The sequence below is a fragment of the Asparagus officinalis genome, chromosome 9 (genome assembly GCF_001876935.1).
Source record: "Asparagus officinalis chromosome 9, Aspof.V1, whole genome shotgun sequence".
NCBI classification, from domain to species: Eukaryota; Viridiplantae; Streptophyta; class Magnoliopsida; order Asparagales; family Asparagaceae; genus Asparagus; species Asparagus officinalis.
Window position 1 is genome coordinate 9,832,313 of NC_033802.1, and position 14,270 is coordinate 9,846,582.

Genomic DNA, 14,270 nt, shown 5'->3' on the forward strand with positions numbered 1-14,270 from the left:
ATACAATTAAATTATAATTTGGATAGGTTTATCAGTAATTTTTTTGGTAACTGAACAAAATCTTTCATTTGTCGATGGCGTTATATGTACAAAACTCACTCAGGCATCCCCAGAGTATATACATGATGACTAAAAAGTTGCTAACTTCAAATAGAAACTGCTAATCATGTTAAATTAGATGCATCAAGGAATGACATGGAATTTTCAGTTAAACAATAATTTAGTAATTATGAATAGTTAAAAGCTCTAAAATTAACATATGAATCTTATAGGAGAACTTTCGGATAAAAAAATTTCACGTTTACATAACAAAGTATACTAACATGCTAATTTTAAACAACTCAGGGTATATAACTACTATAAAACATAGCTGAAGATATAAGTACTAAAGGAGTGAAACTATGAGGTATTTAAGTGTGGTTTCGCGTTTATTAAATCTGGCTTCTGATGTAAAGGGCATGAGTATGTCTAGTTGGGGTTATGAAAGCTCTATTATGAACCTTTTTGGATAGTAACTCCCTTTAAAAGTGGGAGTTGTAGATATTACCTCCCAACCATATTTAATAATTTTATTCTCATCCTAATCTTATATTGCTATTAAGTCTCAACCCACAAGTAATTACCATTGATCTAACATCTTCAATGTCATAATAGAAAAAACATAGATCCTCTCTCATCACTGTTTGACACTTCGAGAGTGTTTTGGGAGGCTTATTTTTTGATCAAACTAGCTTTTAAGCTAGTTTATTCTATTTCTATCTATTTGGTAAAATGTCTAATAAGTTACCTTATAAGTCCAATCTTAAAAAGCCGGTATGACCCAAGTTTAAAAAAACTAACTTATAAGCTCATTTAAAAAAAACTAGGTTTGATCAAACAAATTACTATCTACTCAAATAATTTTTATAGTATTTTTATTTAAAAAATCAAAAGCCACTAAAAGCTAGCATAACTTAAAAGTTTTTAAAAAATAAGCTATCCCAAACACCCTCTTCCACTCCTCAGAAGCCCCAATGCCTATCAACCATTGATTAAATATCCTCTGATCTCTGAAACCCTCAGGAAAATCCCTCGGCCGCCATGCATCATAGTGCCGCGCCACCCGCCTCAAGAGAGACGATAGGGTTTTTTTATCCAGTTTTAGGTTTGAACATCTCTTTTATCTTTTTCTTGTTTTTTTTCATTTTTAGTAGGATTATGCTATGATGATATCTACGATCCTGTTGATCCAATGGAAAATCTAGACATCAAAGAGGTGTTGAATCGTCTCCCTCGAGAGTACCTCCTTGAAGAACTGCAAATCATTTTCCCCTTTGCATAGATGTAAACATATGAAGAAAAAATCCTTTATTTTGGGGGGAAATGTGAATAATTGAAAGTATTTAATCTTGAACTAACAAATGAGTTGGGAACTCGATCTTAAATCGTGACGTTCCTAAATCTACACTGTCGGGGGTTATTGCATACGATACAAATGGTGAGCTCGTCCTAATTCAAGTCCATTCATTTATGATTTATTTTGAATTTCCTCTTATATTGTTATTAGCATCTAGTGTATGGCAAATAAACTTTTGCAGTATATTGACCTAAAGCAGTTCAATGGTGTGTTTGGATTGAGGGCAATGAAGGGTAGGGGAAGTTATGGTAGGCTTTACCTTTATTTGGGAATCAAATTGGGCTAGGTAGTGGGGGAACTTCATTTTGAAGTTATGGTAGGCTTTATCACCAACTAAAGCCCTAAACAAACTTTCAAAATGACCTACTCCACCAAATAAGCGTAGCCCGAGCTCTGATACCACTTGTTGTGCGTGATGGAAGCCAAAACAAAACCGATGTGCTTTTAGAGACCAAATCAAACAAATGCCGAGAGAAGACCAAACAATGCAAAATAACGGCACGAACACAAATAACCAATTTTAACGCAGTTCAGCAAGTTGCCTATACGTCCACGGGGCAAGAAGAGGATGATGTTTTCACTAATAGAGAAGAAGAGTATAAACTAAGATTACAAATCACTCGAACTCACCAATTAATCTCACCAACAAATACCTAATTCTCTCCAAATAAAACACTAACCAATAGCTTAAAAATACATCTTTTCTGTGCTCCAAATATCCTCAATTCTCTTCCCATCGTTCCATATATATAGAAATCCTAAAACAAAAAACATACTAGTAATTCTAAAACCAAAAAAAAAGATTAGGAATCCTAATAACATGTTACCAAAACAGATTTGGAATCATGTTACCAAAAAAAGTTAGAAATCTCAATAACTTGTTACTAAAACAAATTAGGAAACATATTAGAAACTTGCTATCCAATAATTCTCCACCTCGACAAAGTTTTTCCAAAACTGAGCCGACACCAATACCAACTAAACGTCTCACTTGTTGCGTCCAGTATGAAGTAGAATAAATCCACGACAATGGACTCAATTCATAACAAGTCGAGAACCCAAACGAGAATGCGAACAAACTCCAAATATCGGTATTAACTCACCAAACCGGCTGCATCATAAATGACTGCCTACGTATCCTCTTGTCCAAGGAATCAAGTCTTCACGTAATTCACCAAATGGCCTCCAAAGACCATCAATCCAATAGAAGAGTTCTCAACTCTTCACCAACAAATCTGTGGCTAATAGCTCTCCCAATGACCCCAAAATAAAACAAACCAAACACCTTCACCTGAGGTGAATCAACAGCCATATCTAAATCTAAACTATGTCTACCAGCTGCACTCGAATCAACTAACTCATCATCTGCATCCAAATCCAAATAATCTCCAAACTATGTCACCTCAGCTGGAATCCCAAACAATGTAGTATGATCTAGAGTATGTGGAGTAATCTCCACTCAATGTGGAGTAGCATCATCCTCTACCTGCTACGATATCCCAATGATCTGATTAATACTCTCCACCTGCCGAGAGTCAAATGTGACATATCTGTTCAAAACAAAATCAGAGTCTCTCAACTGATAACCAAACGAGCCTCTGAATCCCAAATGTGCAATCGGATCAAATCTCACATCCTTGATGTGACCAAATACTGGGCAACCAAACATCTGTCATAACCCAAAATCTGAAGCAGCTCCACCAGATCCAATAACTCCAAACGCAGTAGTCGACAACCTATGACTAAGATGACCCAAACATGTCGAAGTCCGAAAACTCCTCTATAATCCAATGCTCGACAACCAACACCGATCCTCCTCCAGCAAGGAACGACCCATCAAAACTGTTATCTCATATCGTCGCTCTAATATCTCCTCTCCAATTAAGTGTCTCAAACTGCCGTGAGCTCGATACAAATACAAGAAAGAACCTCTACCAAAAATAAAACGACGGATTACCTTTCTGCCAACACACTTTCTCCATCTGTTGTTGATTTCTAGGACTTCAAACCAACGAGAGTTGGTTGCAACCCACCAATGCCTAGAATAGGCCCCAACCGTGAAAACCAAATACCTATTACTTCCCAACGATGCTGTTGGCCTTTTTGTTTTGATGATGTTTAACAAATAATTTATCACTAATGTTGTTTGTCTAGTGTTTGTGTTTATCTATTTATTGTAGACAAACAATATGTTAGAGGTTGGATGGAATCGAGCATTCACGATCAAATCCAATGAAGGTTGGCGGAATAGTAAAGTGAAGCTACGTAATTTAAGTTAAAGATTCAAGTTCAAGCTTCATCCGCAAGTGTACCAAGATAGAGCTTCGTTGAAGATCACAAGCTCATCCGCAAGTGTACCAAGATAGAGCTTCGTTGAAGATCACAAGCTTGGGTATAATTAGTTTAGGAGTTTATATTATGTGTGTTAAGTACTTTAAGCTTAATATCATATACACACACATTTTATTGGTTTCTATGTATATATATATAGTTATATATATATACATATTTTGGTTTTGGTTTATCCACAAACAAAGTTTTTACAAGCATATAAATAAATATTTATATTCATACATGTTTGTTTTTACGTGGATAAGTTAGTTTGGTTTAATTTCATAAGATAGTTTGGTTTTATTTCATAAGATATGAAACATATATATTCATATGTTTCATATTCTATTATATTTGTAAAAATATTATATTCTTACTTTTTGGACTTAACAATAATCATATACATCTTTTATTAAGTCTACAAAATTATTTTGTAATGTTTCAAAACATGGTTAAGCTAAAATATCATTTACATTTTTATGTTTTGGACTATTTTATAAAATAATGATATTTTTATTTGGGAGGTCCTTTTTGAAAACCCGTTTTTGTAGCATGTTTATTATCATGTCTATAATCATTTCCCAAAGTTTTATATTTTTTCTGATTTTATCTGCTATTTTTAAAAGAGGTTTGAAAATTAGATTTCTGTTTAAAACAGACAGTGTGCATGTCTTGAGTCAACTCATGAACAGTGTTGAGTCAACTCATAAACTATTATGTAGTTTACATTTTATTTCTGACGAGTCGACTCATAACATCATGAGTCGACCCAGACAGGTTGAGTTGACTCATGACTGTCATAAGTAGACTCATAAACTGTGCTGGAAAGTGTGCTTTGTTTCTGCTGAGTCAACCCATGACTTCATGAGTCGACCCATACCTGATGAGTTGACTCATGATTTTTATGAGTCGACCCATAAGTTGGTTTTTAGCCTGTAACGGCTACTTATGAGTCGACTCATGAACAGTACCAAGTCGACTCATAACACTGTAACGGTTATATTTTTAGACTGTACTGTTTTTGGATTTTTGGTCTTTTTGCCTTGTTTTCTCTTGGATTTGGGGTTCCTATAAATACCCCCACATATCCTCAGTTCTAAATAATCCAAGAAATGTTTTAAAACAAGTTTAACAAGGGTTTTAAAGTTTGTTTAGTGTGTTTTAAAAGAGTTTGTTTGTGAAGAAGTTTCTTACAAGTGGAGGAGATCATCTACATTGTTTGAAGCTTCATTTTAATCCATCTCTCCATTTTGTTTTTCAAAGAAGAATTTCTAAACTCAATACTAGCTTTATATTAGTTATTTGTTGTTTATCATTTTTATCAAGCTAGGATTTACATTGAGTTTATAATTGATTTTCTCATTACTTACACACACAACCATTGAGCTTATTGTATTTGCATACACCGTATAATTGGGTTGTGGAGAGTTATAATAATTGAAGTGAGCTTAATTGAGTTCTCATCTATTATAGAGAACAAATTTGTATTTGTGAGCTTTAATTGTGTAGATCATTTTGTAATACACTTGTATACCGAGAGGAGTGTGTGGTGAGAGACAGGGTCGTCCCAAAAGGAGTGCAGTAGGTGGTAATGTCTAGAGAGAGGTTATAATTCCTAATACTTGAGGGAGACACGAACTAGAGACCAACACTTGAGAGGGTGTATAGTGGGATTGCAAGAGTGTGAGATTGTAAAGTTTTCGGTGAACTAGAAAACCGAGTGTGAGGTGTAAATGTTATTCGGGTGAACATAAAAACCCCGATTGTGATAGTGGATTTCTCACCGAGAGTGGGGAGTGGAGACGTAGGACGGAAGGTCCGAACTTCGTGATCATATTATATGTTTGCATTGCTTATATTACCCTATCACAATTGTATCTTTAGTTTAGATTATTTACCATTGTGTTGCTTATATATCCTTGCATATATTTCATCATATAGGATATATCTCTTTATTCATATTACATATTCTTGCTCATATCATATTGTATATCTATCTTGTAAGAATAATATTTGAATTAGTTTTAATTGGCACATATCATATTGTATATCTATCTTGTAAGAATAATATTTGAATTAGTTTTAATTGGCATAAAATCGGATTAGATTAGCATAAGACCCTAATAATTAGTTTTAATTGGCATAAAATCGGATTAGATTAGCATAAGACCCTAATCACCCCCCTCTAGGGTCTTACAGATGCCTCCTTGGAAGGCCCAAAAATACCTGAATGAATACCACCTAAAAAACCCCTTGATCGATGGATAGAAGTGCCAAACTCTGCCTCGCTCTTCTTGCTCATACCAATGTGCTCAAAGGACTTCAATCTCCAGGTCAAAACACTCATCAACAAACCATGCACGGCATAACCAATCAAATATCCCAGCCTTAACTCCTTTTTTCTCGGCCATTTATCTCAAAGCACCAACAAACTAATACGGAACAAATAAAGAATAGATCCAAACTGATAAATGAGAGATTTTTACCTCCAATTGAAATCCTAACAAGAGCCTCTGAAAGATCTCACCCCGCATGACGGAAACGAGATCAACAAATAGGAAAAATCTCACATTTATCACCAACTAAAGCCCTAGACGAACTTTCAAAATGATCTACTCCTCCGAATAGCACAAGCGTAGCCCGAGCTCTGATACCACTTGTTGTGCGTGGCAGAAGCCAAAATCAAACCGATGTGCTTCGAGAGACCAAATCAAACAAATGCCGAGAGAAGGCCAAACAATACAAAATAACGGCACGAACACAAACAACCAATTTTAACGTGGTTCGGCAAGTTGTCTACGTCCACGAGGTAAGAAGGGAATGAGGTTTTCACTAATAGAGAAGAAGAGTACAAACTGAGATTACAAATCACTCGAACTCACCAATTAATCTCACCAACAAATCTCTAATTCTCTCCAAATAAAACCCTAACCAATAGCTCAAAAAATAACTTTTTTCTGTGCTCCAAATATCTCCAATTTGCTGCTCAATTCTCTTCCAATTATTCCATATATATAGAAATCCTAAAACCAAAAACATACTAGGAATTCTAAAACAAAAAACAAAATAGATTAAAACAGATTAGGAATCCTAATAATTTGTTACCAAAACAGATTTGGAATCTTGTTACCAAAACAGATTAGGAATCCCAATAACCTATTATTAAAACAAATTAGGAAACATATTAGAAACCTGCTATCCAATAAGACCTCCCAGAGCCCTCATCCTCTGAAATAGAAACAAAGTCCTTTGAACTATTCAACCCCTTTTGAGCATGAGAAGAGCATGTAATCTCACACCCCCTCAAATCATAAGCTCTGAAATTGAACACCATGTTGCCTTTGTATCAGAAAACTAGCGAGTACCCGACCTCTAAGCCATTGACATGTACAAAATTGTACCATCCTTCTCCTCTCATGTACATAACTTTGTTCTTAAAGTACAACTCAACAAGCCAAATCTTGCCCTTGGTGCTCACCAGTGTTGCTCTCACTCTTGTGTCGTTGCTCTTGCTGATTTGCTGAGTGATAGTCGAGGGGATAGGCTACAACCACAAGGGAAAAAAAGAAAAAAAGAAAATATTGGTACTAAAAACAATGTGTGATGGGTGAGATTTGAATGTGGATTGCTCTGATATTTCGTTAAAAATCACTTCACTGCACCAAAAGTTCAAAAGAGAAAATAACCATTATGAACATTACCATTTTCTTAGTGAAACCAGGCTGCAGGGTATTGTAGAAACGAGGCTCAGAGCAATGTTGATCAACATCCATGGCCAGTTGAAGACATGGGAATGTGTGAAGATGTGGGGGCCACAACCCACGTGAAGAGAAAAACAAAACCGCGTGAAGATGTTTTGCAATGGCCGGCCCACCCGATTCAACCTTCACCCGTACATATGCAGCTTATTGTTGGAAACTTATTCATGAAAAGGCAATTTTGCCTTTGTGAATAGTCCCACATCGGAAAATGAGATGAATAGTAAAGGGTATATAATGGTTCTCTCCTTATTGGGCTTTGAATAGTGTTTTGGGTTTTGTGGGCTTTGCGGTTCTACCACACACGCGCGCGCGCACGTTATTGTTGGAAACTTATTCATGAAAAGGCAATTTTGCCTTTGTGAATAGTCCCACATCGGAAAATGAGATGAATAGTAAAGGGTATATAATGGTTCTCTCCTTATTGGGCTTTGAATAGTGTTTTGGGTTTTGTGGGCTTTGCGGTTCTACCACACACGCGCGCGCGCACGAACCCTCTTGCCTTAGATTTATTTCATGCTTATAGAATAGATTTAATTTCTTGCATTTAATTCTTGCAATTTTATTTTGTAGTTTAGATTTTGCAATTTATTTTGTAGTTAGATTTTAATTTCTTATACTATTCACCTTGAGGCTAGAACCCTCTTGGGTTTAGTTTTTCTTTTTGTTTATTTTTATTTTGTTTGATTCGCCTTTAGGCTAGAACCCTCTAGGGAATCACCCTTTTCTAAGAAGTGGGTTCAATTGTAGATTACCCATATCTATAATTGAATCCACCATCTTTAATTTCTTGCATTTTCTTTTATTCTTGAATTTTATTTTCTTTATTCTTGATTTTTATTTTCCTTTTCCTTCTTGCCTTATTGATCATATTCATTCTTTGTCACATCCACTCTCACTTATATCTCGTGCCGATTTACACACTATCACTTCCACTCTCTCTATCTCTCCACAATCACATTCACTTATCACTCCTACTTGTCACGCACACAACATAAGAACCGATTTTATATTTTCTCCTACAAAACACCTTCCTCGTGGGATCGATATCTTAAATACTATAACTTGACACGGTTGTGCACTTGCAACCTTTTTGGTACATGTTTATGCCGCATCAAGTTTTTGGCGCCGTTGCCGGGGAAGGTGCTTAAGTAGGTTTTAATTATTTTGGTTCTTTAACTTGTGTGTTTTTTGTGAAGGAAACGCTTGGAGCTTGAAGATCGCGGATTGGAGAGCTAGGATTTGAAGATTTGCTTTCAGGTAAGTCCTCTTTCTAGTTTTTAATTCCACCCTTTAGCTACTTCTTCACAATTAGAGACAATTAGGACTTAAAAAAGAAGAAGAGATTTTATTTTTTGTTGACCATAATAAAATTCATCCTCCACTTTGACATTTACTAACAAGATAATAAATTCAAACAAATCCCCCCTTCTCATTTGTTTGATTGTTAACCCTAATTAAAAAAAAAGATTTTTCTTTTCCATCCTTTTTAGTTGCTTTTAATTCATAGGGTTGCATTTCATATAGTGTAGGAATTCACCAAGTGATTTGAGCATCTTGATTTGACACACACTTAAAAATATTTTTAAGGGCAAAACCCCATAATCAAGATAAGGTGAGGGATTTCATCACCCTTTCCTTAGCCCAAAAATCACTAATTCCTCACTACACCACCCAAGCCTAATAAAACTCATTAGACGTTGGCCCCTAAGGATTCGAGCTCAATAAGGAACAAGAAATCCTTAAGTGAACCGGTTTAAGTTTTCTCAGATTAGTTGGTGTCTAAGGCAAGGTTTAGGGGTTGCGTAAAGCGCTCCGCAAGGAAAGAGGTACTTAATTGATCTTTGATCACCCTCTAGTACTATCCTTACCTGGCTAACTACCTGGGTAAAACTTTGATCTTTTCACTGTAGGAGTTTTTGGTTAGGAGCTGGTCTAGTTGAGTTAGGCTAAACCCTAGAATTAGAGTTGATTGAAAAGTGATTGTTTTGATTTGTTTCAGTTAGGATTTTTCTTTTTCTTTATCTTCTAAAAAAAAACTAATTTTCTTTCTTTTTTTGAAAAAAAATAAAAAATAAAAAAAATAATAAAAAGAAATATTTTGGTGTATGCAACAGTGGATTAGGGATAATACACATCGATTAATTCGCTTTGAACCAATCATAGAAATGGAGCATCCTAATCCACCCGTTCTTCATGATATGTGCTATCCCATTAGGAATGCAATCCCCTCATGCATTAGGCTCCCCGAAACAAATGGAATAAGTTTTGAGCTTAGACCGCAATACATAAACATGCTTCCCAAATTCCTTGGTAATGAAACAGAAGACGCATATATTTTTATTTCGGAATTTGAGGAAGTGTGTATTATGATTAAAATGAGAGAATTAAATGAAGATGCGGTTAAGCTTAGATTTATTCCATTTGCTCTTAAGGATAAAGCTAAAAAATGGCTGTACAGCTTACCAACAAATTCCATCTCAACTTGGGATGAATTTGTCACCGTTTTTCTTAAGAAATTTTTTCCTATTCATAAAACGGTAAAGCTTAGGAACAGCATTCAAAACTTTAAAATTATCCCGGGAGAACCTTTTTGGAAGTATTTTGACCGATTTAAAGATCTTCTCATCCAATGTCCTCATCACGGTTTAGAGAAATGGCGATTGTGCCAAATAATTTATGAGGGATTAGATTATTCTGCAAAAACTTCCTTAGAATCAATGTGCCACGGGGATTTTATGAGGAAAAATGCTGATGAAGCTTGGGAGTTTTTGGAGAGTCTTTCTGAAAAAACAATGCAATGGGAACAGTGCGATGACAGGGTTTCATCAGTTCCCCATTCTAAGTCTAGTGGTCTTTCCTTGGAGTCAAACATTGCTTCTGAAGCGAAGATGGCGACAATTCTGCGGAGGTTAGAAGCCTTAGAAATTAAGGAACGAGCTCCAGCTCAACTCAATCATGTTTCTTTCCCAGGATGTCATAATTGTCAGTCTCCTACCCACGTTTCAGAGGAATGCCCTCTCTTAGGAAACAATCATTCATTAGAACAGATGAACGCTGCATTCCAGCACCCTAGAAATGATCCATTTTCTCCAACCTACAATCCAGGTTGGAGAAATCATCCCAACTTTGCATGGAATCTAGGAAATTCTCCCGGAACTCAAAATTTCACTCCCGCTTCGACCCAACATTTTCCTAGGGGAAACACAGTTCCATTCAATTCTCATTCACAATTTCAACAACCCAATCTGCCGTATCAAAATCAGTCTCCTCTTCATCAAGCTGTAATTCAGACTCCTCACAATCCAGATCAGGATAAACGTCTCAATGTCTTGGAAAGGGGTTTAGAAACCATAATTAAGGCCTCTACTCAAACCACGAATATGTTGACTCAAACATCTAGCACGTTGAATTCCTTCATGCAATCAACCGGACAAATGCTCAACTCCAACACTCAAGCTATAGCTAGATTAGAATCCCAACTTGGTCAACTAGCTAGTGCCGTGAGTGAAAGAGAGAAAGGAAAATTTCCGAGTCAACCCGTGGTCAACCCTAATAACACAGGATGCAGTTCATCCTATGAAGCTCAAGTGAATGCAATCCATTCACTTCGGTCAGGTAGACAGGTCGATAATCAAGTGAGAACTCCGCCAAGTCAAACTCTTGATCCTGTACAAATTCCTTCTCCTTCTCCTTCTGATGAATCTATTCAACAATCACTCCCCTCAGATGACCAAGAACCTGAACCCGAACCTGAGCCTGCTTTTGATAGATTTAGACCGGTTGCTCCCTTTCCAGATAGACTCAGGTCTAGGAAACACTCTCCTCAGGAGGAGAAAATCCTAGAGACATTCAAGCAGGTTAAGGTCAACATTCCTCTCTTAGATGTAATTGAACAAATTCCATCTTATGCTAAATTTTTAAAAGAATTGTGCACTAAGAAGAGGAGAATAAATGTTCCAAAGAAAGTCTTTTTAGCCGCCAATATCAGTGAAATGCTGTCAAATCCCATACCTTTGAAACGTAAAGATCCAGGTTCCCCCATCATTTCATGTATCATTGGTAATACTCACATTGATAAGGCGCTTTTAGACTTAGGGGCCAGTGTCAATTTGCTTCCATATTCAGTCTATCAGCAATTGGGTCTAGGTGTACTGAACCCAACCAAATGCACCTTACAGTTGGCTGATAGATCTGTCAAGGTCCCTATGGGTGAGTTAGAGGATGTTCTGATTAAGGTTGGAGATTTTATTTTTCCAGTAGATTTTGTAGTCTTGGAAACACAGCCTGTTTCCAATCCCAAAGGACAGACACCTGTCATCTTAGGACGACCGTTCTTAGCCACTTCTAATGCTCTCATCAACTGTAGAACTGGTCAAATGAAGCTGTCCTTTGGGAATTTGACTGCTGATCTCAACATTTTTAATCCAGGGGACCAACCAAATAATCAGCCTCTAGAAATAAACTACATTCAGGAAAGATCAGAAGAAGAAGAAGAAGAAGAGTGTGATTTAAGTTTTGAGGAAATTTTTGATGAAGAGTTAGAGTTTTTAGAAGAAGCAGATCAGGTCCTTGAGAATAATAAAACTGTGTTAAACATTTGCTGCTTTGAATTAAATTTTGAAGAACTCTTTCTTGATGAACTTAGATTCTTGGAGAATAATCAACAACCAAATTTTCAGAACTTCACAGAAGAATTGGTTGTTAGAAAACAAAACTTCACAGTACAAGAGTCTAAGTTCATTAAGAAATACAAAATGCATGACACCAATAATACCTACCTTACCTTGTTGCATGAATTACTGAACACCCAATGCTTAGAAATTCAACATATTATTGATTATATCATTCTGAATTTGTTTAAAATCCGGGGAAGAATTTTCAGCAATAAGGTAGGAGTCAATGTAGAACAAGAACTCTTCATGTTGAATATTTCATTCTACATTGTTTATTTTGTTTATTTCAGAATAATAAAAAGAATTTATTCTTCTCTCATTTGAGAGTTTCTTGTTTAGTTGTTAAAAAAAAAGAAAAAAAAGAAAAAAAAAGAAGAAAAAAAAAGAGAAAAAAGAAAAGAAAAGAATAAATGTTTGATTTCCTCCTCCTCAGACCAAAGGTAATTGCAGATTTTTATCAACCGACCAAATGTAAGTGCTTCACTTCTTATCTGCTTTACTTTATGCATCATAGAGTTTGCATTGAGGACAATGCAAAATTTAGGTGTGGGGGTGGGAATTAGTTATTTTTTTCTCTTTATTTTACATTTTTAGTTACATTTTTTCTCTTTTTCTAAAAAAAAAAAAATTATAAAAAAATATCGTCACTTGCCAAATTGATAGAGTTATGTAATAATTGATTTATTTGATAAATTTGAAATTTTCTAATCCCTAGTTGGTTATTTACTTAAGTTCACTTTTTATGATAACTCTAAATAAATTTCTTAAGAAATGATTTTCAAAGTAGTATACTTTACTTAAGCCTTAACTTGGAATTTTATTTAAAATAATGAAATTTTTTGCATGCTTAACTTAGAGTTAAAAATAATTTTTCAAAGTGTCTTGATTTACATATTTTCAAAATATATATACATATACAAAAAATAATAATATATATATACAAAAGAAGAGTGCGAAAAATGGGCACCAAAATGAAAAAAAAACTCTTTAATTCAAGGTGATTCTATCTTATTAAGCCTAAGCTGACCGAGTAATTAAGCCCAAGGAGTATTTCCATACTTAATGACCTAAGCCCATTTGGGTTGGGATCCATTGGCCCAAAACTCGTTAAATGATCACTTAGAAAGTCCGTTAAAGTAGAAAAAAAATCACCAAGGATGAAAGAGTTAAAAAAAAATTTATTAAAAAACTAATAAATGTTTTATAGTTGTATATATGGTCTTAGAAAATATTTTAAATCAAGCAACTTGAAAGTTATTTAAAAACAAAGAGTTAGCATGTTCTTTTCAAAACTTTTAAATTAAATTTCTAAGTTTGGCTTGGTTTTGTATTGCTACAATGAGAAGATTTTCTTAAAAATATACCTTAGAGTTATATATAAAAATGTTTTCTTGAGTGATAACTGGCTCCAATTAGATTATCTAAAAGTTATCAAGTGAATTTAGTTATTTACTGACTTCTTTAATTTGGCAAGTTGACCGAATTTTGTGGGTATATTCACTGCAAACCCTCACGAGACTATAACTCGTCCACTAGGGTAACCTAGGGGTTTAAAGGCTTGTTGTATGCGCTAAATACAACCGCGATTCCTGCGAAAATGAGTTAGGATTTTCTTTTTATTTTCTTTGCTAGAGGACTAGCAAAAGTTTAGGTGTGGGGGTATTTGATAATCACATTTTATTACAATTTTATACCCTCATTATCTATTTTATATGAATAAATATACCACTAATAATTATTTTTATCTTTTAATTGCAGGTTAATGAAGAATAAATCTCAAATAATTGTTTTTATCTTTTAATTGCAGGTTAATGAAGAATAAATCTCAACTTCCCATCTCTCAACAAAAACCCATTGATTAAATGAAGAAATGAAGCCAATTGGAAAATCAATTTCCAAATTATCCAAAAGCCCAAGCTAAGATCGTGTAGCCTGTAGAAGCCGGAGAAAATCAAAAATCCAATATGAAAAGAAATCATATTCAAAATGGTGGGCCACAAAGAAACGACGATATCTCCTAATCCGGAAGGCGGAATTTAACATATAATATATGAAAATCGCCTACCTCGACGAGACGAAGCTATTCGTGAAATCAAAATTTGGAAATAA